Below are 13,309 nucleotides of genomic sequence, written 5' to 3' on the forward strand. Positions count from 1 at the left end.
CCGGCTCACTCCCAGCCCCCACTGGAAACTGCCTTCTGGGCAGTTTCCTGCCCCTGAGCACCGTCCCCTCCACCAGCACCCAGACGCCCACCTCTGAGCCAGCATAATGGGCTCCTTGTAAAGAAAGGTCACTGGTGCCTTATCAGGGCTCCCCAGGCAGGACGCGCAGCCGGTTATCTGGGCCGAAACCCGCCAAGCCTCAGCCTGAGACAGAGAAGGGATCCAGCAGAACGGACTCGCCTCCCACCCCACCCCCCGCCCCCTGCAGGCGCACACATCGGGGGACGATTCTGACCACATTCCCTGCTCACGCCACAGAAGCCTGGGGACCACACAGCGCTGGGGAGAAGGGTCCAGCCCGTCGCTGAGGGCTGCGTGCCTCAGCTCGCCACGTTTGTCCCCAGGTCCCTATTTATAAATGGAAGTTTCTTCTGGGGGGCGGCAAGGCCCCAGGCCCGCAAGGGCCCAGGAAGGGGCCTGCAGAGGCCGAGACAGAGAACAAAGTGTGAGCCCACCCCCAGTGCCCACAGGGGCCGTGGTGAGCTCTCGGACCAGGGGCCGGGGTGGCGGGACAGGCCCAGCCGTACTGGAGGGAAGAGCAGAGGTCCCCAGGCAGGGGGGACAGGGCTGGGGCTACTGGCGGCCCCCTGTCACCGACGGGAGCAGAGACGCAGGACCCTGTGGTCTGGCCGCTGCCACGATCACCACCACCACCACCACCACCATGGCTGGGCTCGTACCTTTGCCTGAACGCAGGGGACTGGAAAAGGCTGTGGGGAAAATGCTCCAAAGTCACAGACAGGCTCAGGCATGAAGCAGCACAAGCCCACTTGTTTGTTCTCCAACCTCACAGCCAATGGACAGGTCGGCATGTCCCAGGGAAGGACAGCAGCCATCAGTTAAAGGATGGCAGCCACCCGTCAAGGACAGCCATCATCAGTTAAAAGACAGCAGACACCCTGTCAACAACTCTTGGATTCCAGAAACCTGCTAAGGTCCCAAGGCTAGTGACCATGAGGGCCTTCCTGAGGGGAAGCCACAGCATGGAGGCCACCCACGCTCCAGCCCAGCAACTATGGCCCCTCCTGAGGGCAGACACCATCGTGAGGTTCAGAAGCCTGCCGGGCTGCCGTCCCCTGGCTGGACCGACCACTTGAGCTCAACTTGGGCAAGGTGAGCAGCCCCCATGAGAGGGGCAGCCTCTTCAGGACCCCCTGGCGCACATTTTCGTGTGGGGGGGGGCGGTCCTCAGGGTCTCCCAGTGCCCCTCCCTGATGCGTCTGGACTGGTGTTCAGGCCCTAAGGGGCTTTGGAACCTTTCCAGTCCATCTGCTGAGGCCCTCGAGGTGCGCCCCTGGCCCTTTCATATGTGCTGTCTCATCAGAAGTGATGCTGTGGCACCGGAGAGGCAGGGGACAGATCTCAATGTCCTGGAGAAACCACGGCCCCCGGGGGAAATGACCAGGTGAGGCCCCCGGGGCGTAAGCCAGGCCCTCTCTGGTGGCACAGCTTCACGCCCTGAGTCCCTTCTGTACTTCGGAGGGCTGAGGCCAGGGCCAGAAAGGAGGGGAGGGGGCCAGGCTCCGGTGGGGGGCGGTCAGCAGAAGTGCCCCCCCACCCAGGAGACGTTTCCCAGCCGTGGCTGCGGAATGTGGACGAGCCCTGGGATGGGGCCGGAAGTGGCCCGCTGGCCTGGGCGTTCTCAGGCTGACTCAGCCGCGTCACGTGGCTGTGGGTTAGGGCTCTGGCATCCGCCCACCTGGCCTCCTGACCGACACCGGGCCAACTGCAAGCCGAGTGCCAGGGTCAGCTGGCCCGGGCACCACCCACACGCACTCCCTGGCGCACACCGCTCCCCCCCGGTTCTGGGGCGCCCCCGTCCCCGCTGGGCCCCCTGTGCTGCCTGGCCCCACCATGTCCCTCCCAGGTCCCGCCCGCTGTTCCGACTAAAGGGGACCGATTTTCAGAGGCAGACTGTAGCCTGCTGGTGGTGCTCCCTGGGGCAGGAGTGCAGTGCGGAGGCCTGGCGGAGGAGGGGGCATCCGGACCCGGGCCTGCGGCGGTCAGGGACCCCGCCCCACCCTCCCACACCTGAAGCAGGGAGGTGGGTTTGGGCCCCAGAGAGACCTCACGCTCCCTTCTGGAAGAGAAGCTCACAGCCTGTGCATCTAGAAGTCCGTGACACGGNGGGGGGGGCTCTCCCAGGGTGCTGAGGCCTCCCGGGCACCCCCATGGCCTGACTCTCCCCCAAGGAGGAGGCCCCACGGGCCGCTGGCCACCCGGGTAGCGGGACTGAGGACCAGCAGTTCGGTGGCCGCCGCCTGGAGCCGGGCTCGGCTCATCTTCCCTTATGGGGCTGGAGCCTTGCGTGTGGACAGCAGCTCCGACACGGAGGCTGGAGAAAGTGGGTCATGGGCTGCAGTGAGCCGCGGTCACGTGTGCCTCGCTCCCCTGGAGGCTGGGACCCCAGGGTTGCAGGAGGGGGGCCCGTGGTGGGGGAGCCCGGGGGCTCAGGCAAGCCTCTGCTCTCCTCCAGACCCCTCCAGCCTCAGTCTCCCCCACNACCAGTGCCTACTCCCCCTGAGGCTGGGACCCCAGGGTTGCAGGAGGGGGGCCCGGGGTGGGGGAGCCCGGGGGCTCAGGCAAGCCTCTGCTCTCCTCCAGACCCCTCCAGCCTCAGTCTCCCCCACTGCCCACCCCACGTCCCCCCACGGGACCCTCCCCTTGCTCAGGACACCCTGGGGTCAGCAGGTGTCGGCCCCTCCCCGGAGGAGCCAGCAAACAGGAGGAAGCAAGGCTGGGGTGCAGGCGGGGACCCCACCAGCAGGCTGAGCCTCGGGAGGGAGGAGGGTGTTTCCCCCTCCCTAGTCGGCCCCCCGGTTCCACTGTGCATCTCAGGGAGGGGAGGCCCCCGGGATGCCGGCTCGTTCTGCGCCCTGGACGGTGGACGGACCGCCCCTCTCTCCAAGGAAAGCTGTTCTCACTCACACGGCCCCTCCACGGGCTCCGTCGTGGGCACCCCGGCCCCAGGCTGCTCGGCGCTGAGTGGGAGGCGCCCCGGCACGCTCGGGGGAGATGCGCCCCGGATCCTGAAGGACCCCCTTTGCGCAGCCCCTGGTCCTGTGCTCCGGGAGTGTGGGGTCTGTGCAAATGCCGTGTGAGTTTTTGCACAGTGTGAATCCCACCCGGGCGGTGCCTGAGCTGCTCCGGGACCTGACTGGAGCATAATCACTGCAGCACGTCCGCCGGCCCGGCCGGGTCTTGGGGCCTCCGCCCATCAGAAAGGGGGGAGGCCAGGACCCCCGCAGTGGGCAGTGTCCTCTGCACACCTGCTGCATGGCGTCAAGTCAGCGGCGGTGGGAGGGCTGCCAGGGCTCCTGGCTCCCTACCCTCTGGGCTTGCACAGCAGCCCCCCCCACACGCACGCACACACACACGAGGACCCTAACCTGTGCACACGGACACCACGTTGTTCCCGTTTCTTACCACAGTCGTCGACAGGAGCCCACGGCGGGAACACGAGTGGACCAGGAGGGAAGGCAGCCCCGGGCGGGGGCTCCGGCCACCCCACTCTGCCCCGTGGTTTCCTGCCTGTCATAGGCTGGTGCCACTACCGACTTGCAGGTTGCTGTGAGGCTAACGGACGGGGCTCAGACAGGGTTTAGAAGAGCCGCGTGTGCGCCGCCCGCCAGGGAACGTGACCATCACTGCTGGTAACACTAAGCCCTGAAGACAGAAGCCTGGTCTCTCAGGAGCGCGGGATGCACAGCGCCGCCACGGCGCGCGCCACGGAAACCCGCACGGTCTCCCTCCCCAGGTGGAGCGAGGCTGGAGGGGGCTCTGGACCCGGGGGGGGGTGCATACTGAGTGGCCGCGAGCAGCGCCCACCCACGAAAGGCGAAGGGCGGACGTGCGCGGGGGGACCCTCAGCGGGCGCCCCAACGGTTCTCTCGGCGGCCCTGGGGGTTCCGGGCTGCGGGATGCCGCGCACTGATTACGCTCCAGTCCCGTCCCAGAACCAGCCGCGGGCACGGCCCAGGCGGAATTTACTTTGAACAACGTGAGATTCCCACAGACCCGTCCCTGCCCTCCGGCTGTGGGATCTCGCTCCCGCGTGCACCTGTCAATGGGTGTCCGTGGTCTGGCCACGCGAGGGCGGAGGGAGCAGCGGGACCAGAAGTCTGGGGCAAAAGAATCAAACTTCCGCCACAAGTGACTAAATACACAAAGCAGAAGGCGCGGGGCCAACGGCCGCCTGTTTGGTGGACGATTCTGTTGCCCCGTCCTTCACGCCCCACCGGGTCCGGACTCCAGAAAGCCACTCCCAGGCCACGCGGGTCCCCGGGTCAGGGTGAAGCCGCCTTCCTAACGCCCGGCCCCCAGTCTCTCCCCTGCAGGGCACGAGCAACTCGATGCCCGGGACGGCAGCGGAGCCCGGCCCTGCGAAGTGCCCGCGGCCCCTCAGCGCACGCGGGGGAAACGGAGCCGCCGGGGAATGAATGACGCTCAGGCTCTAACAGCCTTAACACGGGGCCTGTGAGCCTGCAGGGGAGAGACTGGGGAGGAGGGTGAGCAGCACCCCTGGCTTCCTCTCCTGCCTGTGGATCACAAGGCCGGGCTGCGTCTCCCCTGAGACCAGGAGCCGCCAAGGGCCTGTGACGGGTGAGAGCACCACCCAGGGCCGAGGCTGCCCTGCCCACGGTCGAAGGGTCTCCCGGCCCAGGCGCAGGGGTGCAGGAACCCCCTGCCTCCCGCTCACCCGCAAACGGGCGGTACCTGGCTTCCTCCAGAACTTGCCCTGGGGCAGGACATGCACCCCCAGACTCCCTCCCGTCCTACGCGGTGCAGCCCCCCCACCGGCTCCTGAGTCCCCCTCAGACTGGAGCTTCCAGAAGGGCTCAAGCTCATGCCTGCACAGCACTGAGGAGGGAACAGGTTTTGTGGGGTTTTGTGGCGTGGGGGGGCCCGAGGGAGGCCTGCTTCCTGGACGTGGACGGCGAATCCTGGTATAAACTGGAAACTCCCTGCCCGCTGGTGGGTGTGATTCTCACACAGCAGACGCTCCACCAACGTGCGCATGCCACCCCTGCACTGCGTCCTCACCAGCCCCGGATGCTGAATGAGTCAGCAGGTGGGTGGCAGGCACGATCCCCCCCACTTCTGCCTCCCACTCCGTCCAGGGACAGGGAGGACTGAGTCTGGAAAGCAAAAAAAAGAAAGAAAAAAAACCCAAGCGTTCAAATGCTCCCTGTACATGCCTTCTCTCCATTTCACAGATGCGGTAACTGAGGCCCCGAGAACGAGCTGACTCGTCCAGGGCCACGCAGCCGGTTCATGGAGCCGGTTCGTGGAGGGCCCTCACTCCCAGCTCACCCTGGGGCAGGCGGTGCCGGGCCCCCCGCATCACCCACTTCTGCCGGGACTGTTCTGAGAGCCACGAGCAGAACCCCAGAGCGGGAGCGTTCCCTGGGCGCCAGCCTTCCCGGCCCTGGGTGAGAGCCCAGGCGCCGCTGTGCGCCGTGCCGTCCTCACCCCTGTGCAGCCTGGCCCTGCAGTTTTCATTCATCAGGTGAACAGCCGTCTGCACTTGACCCAGGTGAAGCCCACGGGGTCTCGCACGGGTCCAGGCCCCCGTCCGCCAGCCTCCAGCACGAGCCCTTATTCACCTGCTGACCGGCCGGGCAGGCAGCTGCCGAGGCGTGAGCAGCAGCCCTGCTTTCTGGGCCGTTCCACACTAACAGACTGTGGTGAGTTTCTCGTGACCCCAAGCCAGGCTGGGGACACCCACGGGCCCGGCCTCCCAGGCCCCGCCCTGCTGGCTTATGGGGAAACTGGTTCTGGCAGAAGTCACGTGTCTGGCGGAGAAAGTGGCCCTGCCAGTCAGGTGGGACCACGCTGGCAGAGGCACGCTCCCTCCTCCTGTCCTATCGCGGTGGGGACAGTCCGGGAAGGTGACACGCCATCTCGAGGATGTGGCGACCAAAGGGCTCCCGGGCCCCTGAACCCAACGTCCCAGCCCCGAGCAAGCCCCGCTCGAGGGCACCCAGCCTCCTGGTGAGGAGTGTCAGGAAACGCTGGCCTGACCCATGAAACGTGGGGGGCCATGCCGAGGGTCCCCAAAGAGGCACGAAGACGTTGTCAACACAGCGACGTGGGCACACGTGCTCCCGACAGCCCGGGCACCTGCCGGCAGTGGACGGTGGCCCGCGGCCCATCCACACCAGGGACTATTCTCAGTCCGTGAAAGGAGTGAAGTACGGCGACCGCAGCCGCAGGCGCTGTAGGGCCGTGTGCAGGAATGTCGCCAGAGGCCACTTCGGGACNCGTCTCCACTGACCATCGTCCTCACTGGACTCTGGCAACCCCCAAGTAGCGTGGCACTGACCTGTGACCCCTGACCCTCTCTCTAGCAGCCTGGTTGGCCCGCTTGAGCCCATTTTACAGACACTGAAGCAGAGGCCACCCAGCCCTGAGTCCTGCCACCTGTGACCTGGCCAGTGGAGTCACTGAAATGTGGAGAAGGGACCCCTGATGACCCAGGTCCCCGAGCTCGGGTCCCCCGGAGCTATCAGGGCCGAGAAACCGCCCTGGGGGGGAGATGAGAAGCTTGTTGCCAGTGTCCCGAGACCTACATTTGGGTCTGTCCCCAACACGCTGGTCACACTATAGGATGACGGGTTCCGGGGCATGAAGCACTAGCAGGTGCCTCGTGAGCCGCAGGGGACAGCTAAAAATGACACTAAGAGTGACAAAGAGCTGGTCCTGGGTCATGACGTCCTTCTGGGTCAGGACCGACCCCTGTCCTGCCCGGTCAGGTCCTGACTGCCCGCTGTCCCTTCATCAATGCCTGCCTTCCGGGACGCCCCAGGGAGCGCAGCTGGGGTCCTGCCTGGGCACCTGCAGCGGCCTAAAAACGCCTCAGCTCCGTGTCGAGGGACAGCCTGTCCCTGCCCTGGGGTGGGGGGGGTGCTCGGGGAGCTTCCCAGCGGTTCCCGGGCCCACGTGGGGCCAGACTCCCAGATCGTGTCCTGAGATCCCACGACCGCCCCCTCCAGGCTCCCTGACGGGCCACCCAGGGCCAGCGACGGCCACTGGAGGCGAGGCAGAAGGCCGGGTGGGCTCCTCCCTCCTCCCGGTGAGAAGCCACCGATGCAGAGGTGGCCGCTGGGGGGTTCACTGGCTCCTGAGGCTTTTTGGAGAGAGCCACCGAGTGTCCCCAGAGAGGGGCTGCGGGAGTGTGGTGGGGCCGCCGTGACGGACAGCCAGGCGCTGGGGGGCCCGACTGCAGAAATTCACCCTCTCCCAGTTCTGGAGGCCAGAAGCCCAGAGGCCAAGTGTGGGCAGCACCCCTCTCTGTGGAGGCTCTGGGGGAGGGTCCTGCCGGCCTGTTCGGGCTCCCGGGGGGTGTGGGGGGGTGTCCTCCAGTCCCTCCAGCCTCCGAGGTCACGTGGCCCCTCCTCTGTGTGTCTGTCTTACAAAAATTTTTTTAAATGATTTTTTATTATTTATTTCTGAGAGAGACAGTGTGAGCAGGGGAGGGGCAGAGAGAGAGGGAGACACAGAATCCGAAACAGGCTCCAGGCTCCGAGCTGTCAGCACAGAGCCCGACGCGGGGCTGGAACCCACGAACTGTGAGATCATGACCTGAGCTGAAGTCGGACGCTTAACCGACTGAGCCCCCCAGGCGCCCCCCTGTGTGTCTGTCTTAAAATCCCTTTGCTTTCTCTTAAAGGCACTGGATTTAGGTTCACCAGACAATCCGGGAGGATCTCATACCAAGATCCTCCATCTGAAAATCCCTACTTCCAAGCAAGGTCACGCCCAAGGGCTCAGGGGCTAGGACTATGACCTATCTTTTAGGGGTTCATCGTTCAACTCACTGCAGGGTTTGAGGGTCACCCAGCCCAATGGACACAGCTAGGATGGGGGGGCAGGGGGCTTGCCATGACGCAGCCAGCCCGGGCAGGTAGGCAGTGCCCCCTCGGCTTACGGGCACCCACCTGGCCCTCACCCCCTCTGCGGCCAGGTGTTCTGGCCCCTCCTGCTCACCCAGGTTACGCCGAAGACCCACCAGATCCTCCCACTGCCCCCAGCACCCTCAGCACAGCCACCTTCTGCCCTCTCACCCCCTTGACCAACGTCCTCAGGGCTCCCTCTCCTGGATGAAGCCTGGGACCCACCTGCCCCCACCCCCGCACCTCGGAGCCCAGCAAGCACTGGAAGGTGTTGGCTACTTTGTTACGCTGCCCAGGTCACTCCTGCACCAGGTCGCCAGAGCCGGGGAGCTGCACACACCCGTCCCTTTGGCCTCGCATCCGCACCTGGGCCAGCGGTGCCTCCTTGCTGCCCGTGTCCCCCTCCAGACCTGGCGGCAGATCCCCCTCGGCACCCAGCTCGCCGCCATCCCCCCTCCGAAACTTCCAGTGAGCCGGCAATGCTCCCTCTGTGCTGAGCTGCCCACAGAGGACCAGACCTGACTCCCGCCCAGGACCAGCTCGGGACCCGGAAGCCGGGAACAGCCACATCCCTCGGGGCCCATGCATCCCAGGGGTCTGCCAGGAACAGGGCTGCGCTTGGAAGCCAGCTCCTGGAGGAGGGGTCACCGGTCCAGAGCTTAGACCCAAACCGGCAAGAGCCAAGTACCATTTGCAGCCACGTGCACATCTCGGTGACGAGGACACGAAGGCTGAGCCCGGCGGGGGGTCCGGGACCGCCTGGAGTGGGCGCTGGTCCCTCACACACCACTGTCACTGGGGGAAGGTGGCGTCACTCCCCGGCGCTCCCAGAGGATTCAGGGGGCTGAGGGCCATCCAGGGATCAGTTAGGAAACGCACTCTGAACACGGCACTGGGTGCCACTGCACCTATAAACCGGGCACTCGGGAGAGGCCGGCCCCCGCCCCCGCCTGGGCCACACCAGGAGCCCAGAGAGCTGTCACTTCTCTCTGGACAGTCACCTGGAGAGCATGGGGACGGGGAAGGGGAGCCGGTATACTCTCCCTGGGAGGGTGGAAACGGGGTCCTGGGGGGCCGATGAGAGAAAATGCTAGGAGATTCCAGCCCGAGAGGCGGCCGGGAGGGCCCCACGGGCCGGATGCTGGGCCCCGGGGACAGGGCACCCGGGAGGCTCTGGTCCTCTGTTTCGGCTCTAAGTTTCTACTGCACTTTTGGTTCTGCATCCTCAGCAGAACTGCTAAGCTGCCGGCGTGGAGGCCTGGTGCCCAGGGCGCCTGGGGGGGGGGGAAGGGATGAGCCTGGGGGCACCTGCAGGGCCAGTTCTAGAACAGCGCCGGAGCACAGACGCGAGGGGATCAGGCGGCCTGGGGCCCTGCTCCCCGAGGGGGGGCGGCACCCGATTTACTCATGTGCCTCCCAGGCTCGCTCCCGGCACGCGCAGCGTGGAGGCGCTGGGGGCTGAGACGCGGCTCAGTGAGGACAGAAGGGTGTTGGGACCACAGCTGGCTTCCCACCCTGTCCCCAGCGACAGACGCACAGATAGCGCCTCCTCGGGTGGGGACGGTGCTCGTGGCCTGGGCACAGCTGGGGGAGACTGGCGCTCGGAGATCTGCCCACTGTCCCTGCCCCGGGGCTTCAGTTTTCCCCACTGCAGATCCGGGCACGTGGACTTGGGCTCGCGACTTCCTCCCAGCTCCAAAGTGGCAAAGAAAGACAGAGGATCCCAGGGGAGGCGGCTTTCGCACCAACATCACAAGTAACCAGCTGCACGCCTCGCCCAGGCCCAAGGGCACGGGGGGTGGGGTGGGGGGGTCCTGAGGGCCCCGCTGAGCCTGGCAGAGGAGGCTGCAAAGCCACAGCCCTCATGGGGGATGTGTCTTACACTGCGCCCCCAAAGGGCCTGGTGTGGGGCCGCCTTGACCTCGAGCTGCCCGGGCAGGGGGTGGGGCTGGCCACCGACGGAGGCGGGACCACAGTGACAGGCCGCAGTCAGTGGTTGGTGGGAAGTGCTCTGATTTGGGGACCCCCCCAGGGCACCCCGCAGGCCAGCCCAGCAGATCCTGTTGGCACGCAGCTGTGCGCGGGCCCAGCTCAGTAGCAGGCCTCGCCAACAGCAGAAGACAGATGGACGGATGGACGGGCCGGACAGACTGGACGGACGGAGAGACGGAGAACAGACTGTAAACAAGAGTCAGATCATCAAGCAGCAGAATCCTTTAAGCCAGTGACCCACCTCCGGGAGAGCGACTCTGGGGAATAAAACCCCGTCCAAGTGAGGCGAGCGAGGAGGAAGTGCTCTGCCGTGCTGTTTGCCGCACGAGGCGCAGGTGGCCGCCAGCAAGGGAAGGCGCGTCCTGCCGTGGCCGCCGAGTGTGGCCACACAAGGGCCACGGGAGGCACGTCTGTGTAACAAGGGGCCGGGAAGGCCGCGCCACAGCCCGAGCGGGGCCTCGGTGACGGGGACCGTGGAGACCTGCGTGTGGCGAGGGGCCTTCTCCGCCTGCTTGGGCCCCGCGATGAGCCTGTGCGGCTCTACTGTAGGAAGACGCCCCCGGCACAGCCATCCCCAGGCTGAAAATAAGGAAGGAGAAGTGGAGGCGCTGCATCCTTGGGGGACGCAGGGGACTCGGGAGGCGAAGGCCTGGCAAGCGGTGGGGGAGGGGGGCGGAGGGTGCTGGTGTCCGGGAGCCCGGGTCCCCCCCGTGGGGCGCCCAGCCGGCACTCAGCAAGTAGCAGGTGTTAACAAATGGTTCCTGGGGGGTCCAACCCATGGGGGGGGGTGTATACATTAGTTGCTTAGAGTCCACACTGGGCTGACCGAACCGGCCTCCCTTTCGCCTTCGGCCGGGCCTGGGTGGCCAAGGACAGACTGCGGGGATCCCGGCGGGGGCGGGAGGCACCAGCTGGGGACTCATCGCTCTGGGAGGGAGGACCTGGACTCTCTCCTGGGCGTCTGCGGGAGAATGGCCTTGACCCCACCGGGAGCCCCTCAAGGTGGTGAGGGGTCTGTGGGGCGTGATGTCTGGAACGTTCCCCACTGCCCTTTGCTCTGCAGCACCGTGTGGACGGCGGAGGGGTCCTGTCACAGACCTGGAGGGAACCTTTGGGGGACCGCTCCCCCACCCCCTACCCCTCCCGGGATCCGGGCTCCGCCTGCGGCTATAAAGGCAGGCCGAAGCCCCAGAGGTGACACGGAGGGCTATTTTAAACCGCGTTCAGGTAGATGAGACACAGCCGCCTCTGGGGTTGGCGTCAGCGACCGCGGGGTGCCGGGGGCCTCCATTCCAGCGCCCTCTCTGCCTCTGTGTGTACTTGACATTTTCCCTGCTACACAGTGAAAAAGGAGAGGCTTCAAGCTTCCTCTTGAAGACGAAAAGGGAGAATTTTGCAAAAAGCCTTAAAGCAAGAGAAGAAAGTAGCACATTAGAGGCCCATCCTCCCAGAAGGCTCAGGCTTGAAAAGACTAAAGAGAAGCCACGCACCTCTGAGGGTGCCAAACAGGTGACAGCCGGCTGGGCGGAGGCTCCAGACCCGAAACAAGGACAGCGACTCAGATCCAGAGGCAGCGGGACAATGCGGGGGGAGGGGAGGCGGTGGCCCCCCGAGAGTGTGGACCCCCGGCGCCTAGGAACCCAGTCCAGCCAGGGCCCCTGTCCCCTGCAGCGGAGCCACCTGCTGGACCCTCCGGGCCTTTGGACGGGCAGAGCCCCTTCCGGAGGCCCCGTAACATGGCTCACCCGCTGCCCGGGCAGGTGCGATTCACAGGGACCCCACCCCCCACCCCCTGCCCCAGCACATGGGGAGCTCTCCCAAGGCGAGGGCAGCCCCTTCCTTCCTCCCTCCAGGTCACCACCACCTCGCCCTGACCCGACCTGTCAACAACGGGCGGCCGCTGTCCTGGCCAAGTGCCAGCAGCTCGCCATGCAGGCCAGTGGGGCCCTTGGGCACTAGTGGCGTGCTGAGCGCCCGGTGCTGAGGCCGCCGCACTCCCTTCTCCACCCTGAGTGCTCAGCACTCTTCCCTGGACACACAGCTGCGCAGATACACGCACGCATGGGGAGCCACAGACACGTGCCCACACGCACAGACACACACGCACACAAACCCGCAGCAAACCAGGAACGACCCCGTTAGAGTCATGGCCTCTGAGAGGCCACGCAGGTGTCAGTGCTCTGGGTCTGGGCAGGAGGGGGCTCAGGACTACGAGCGTGCATGTGTGCGTGTGTGTGCACACGTGTGTGTGTGTGCGCCCGTGCAGGGAGCAGCCCCACTGCAGAGGGGCCCCCAGGAGCTCTTCCCAGGGCCCCGGGGAGTCAGCTTCCCCCTTTTACTTTCGGAGCCAGCTACACACACACACACACACACACACACACACACACATACACACACACACACACACACGCTCCGTCACAGCTGCCCTGCCCCCAGGCTCTCTCCTCGGGGCCTGGGGGCACAGACGGCCCCATAGCGGGAGAACAGATGCCCAATGCGCCCAGGCCTTGGGGCCGGCGGCTTCAGCGGGACACGGGGAACCGTGGGCCGGGAGGGGCTCACGTCTGGGGGGCAGGAAGCCAAGGACCACGGTCTCCCGCGGCCCGTGCCCAGCTGGTGTGGGTGCTCGGGACACAGGCTTGGGCAGGGGAAGCAAGGTGCTCAGCCTCTCCTGAGCCTCAGGAACCTTGTGTGTAATTAAGGCAGCCCCCGGCCACGCTGAGGACTGCTGGGGACACGCAGTGTCTGTACCTGTGACGTCACCTGTTTCCAGAGAGCCATTCCCTCCTCGCCGCCACCCCGGTCGGCTAAGCCCAGCTGTCCCGTCTCTGCAGCGAGCTCCCGGCTGCTGCCCGCGGTGGCCACCCTCTCCTGGTGCAGGGGGTCGAATGGTGTCCCCCATAAAAGATGTTCCACATCCCAACCCGGGGACCTGTGGGTACGGCCACCTTTGGAAGGAGGGTCTCTGCAGATGTGACCAAATGGAGGTGACCCTGATCCAAACACTGTCCTTGGAGGAGCACAGGGCAGAGACACAGGAGGGGCCGCCTGAAGACAGGGGAGGGGCAGGAGGGCCCCGCCCCTAGATCTCCCCCTCCCCCAACTGTAGTTCCTTGTCACACCTGTCCAGGGCGGGCTGGACGCAGGCACTCATTCAAGGTCAAAGCTGTGAGCAAGAAAGGCCTGAATCCAAGGTGGGTGGGGCCTCCCTCCCTCCCTCCCCCTGCCTCGGAGGACGAGGCTGACGCCCCTCTGCCTCTGGAGGGCCCTCAGTACCTGGACTGGGAAAGAGAGACCCCTCCACGTGGCGCGGCGGGCGGAGGGGGAACAGGCGGACCCCCACGGCTCCGCTCAAGTACAAC

Source organism: Crocuta crocuta, unplaced genomic scaffold, assembly GCF_008692635.1.
Source record: "Crocuta crocuta isolate KB4526 unplaced genomic scaffold, BGI_CrCroc_1.0 scaffold653, whole genome shotgun sequence".
Classification (NCBI taxonomy): Eukaryota; Metazoa; Chordata; class Mammalia; order Carnivora; family Hyaenidae; genus Crocuta; species Crocuta crocuta.